Consider the following 1,144-nt stretch of genomic DNA (forward strand, 5'->3'; position numbering starts at 1 on the left):
CAAAATGAATTCTTGATACTGAAATATTTCAGGAAGTTGTATATAATCAAGAACCGATGATAATGAAAGAAAATGTCAAAGCTGCACTGAACGCACTGGGGGGAGGGAAATCCCTCCAGAAATTGATGGAATACCAATGAGGTGTTTCAGCATATAGATTTAGTCCTGGATGTACTATTATATGCCAAGAAATTTGGAAGACAGCTACCTGGCCCTCTGACTGGAAGAGATCCATATTTGTGTTCAGTTTTGAAAAAAAAAGCAATCCAACAGAATGCAGAAATTATCAAACACTGTTATTATCACACTCAGGTGAAACCTTGCTGAAGACTATAAAAAAAATGACTGGATCAGTTCATCAAGGATCTGCCAGAAAGTCAGGCTGGATTCAGAAGAGGCCGTGGTACAAAGGATCTCACTGCTGATGTCAGATGGGTCTTGACTGAAAGCAGAGAACTCTAGAAAGAAGTTTGTGTTTGATTAACTATGCAAAATTATTTTGTGGATTTTAAGAAATTGTGGGTAACTTTGAAACTGGGAATCCCAGAACACTTACCTGTACTCATGCAAAACCAATATACATAGAACAAAAGCAAACAGGAAAGGTGTGTGTCAGGGCTGTGTCCTTTCTCCAATTCAATACCTACTCAATCTGTATGTTGAGCACATCCCTCAAGGAACTTGACTGATATGAAGACGAATGTGGCATCAGGATTGGAAAAAGATCCGTAAATTACTTGCACTGTGCAGATGTCAAAACCTTGCTTGTAAAAAGTGAAGACTTGAAATACTTACTGAAGAAGATCAAAGACTACAATATAAACCATTATCTCATTATTAAGAAGAGAAAAATCACCACAGAACTATAAGCAACATCATGATAGGTGGAGAAAAGATTGAAGTTGTCAAAGATTTCCTTTTACTTGGATTCACAAGCAACATACATTGTAGTTACAACCAAGGAATCAAAAGATGTACTGGGAAACTCAGCTACCAAGGATCTCTCCAAAAGGCTAAAGAACAAGAATGTCAGTTTAAAAATTAAAATGCCTTCAATCCAAGCCATGGTATTTTCAATTGCTTTCTATGATATGAGTTAGACAAGAAATAAAGAAGACCAAAGCCTTTGAATTGTGGAGGAAGT

The sequence above is a fragment of the Elephantulus edwardii genome, unplaced genomic scaffold (genome assembly GCF_000299155.1).
Source record: "Elephantulus edwardii isolate Elephantulus edwardi_28Jun2011 unplaced genomic scaffold, EleEdw1.0 scaffold00225, whole genome shotgun sequence".
NCBI lineage: Eukaryota > Metazoa > Chordata > Mammalia > Macroscelidea > Macroscelididae > Elephantulus > Elephantulus edwardii.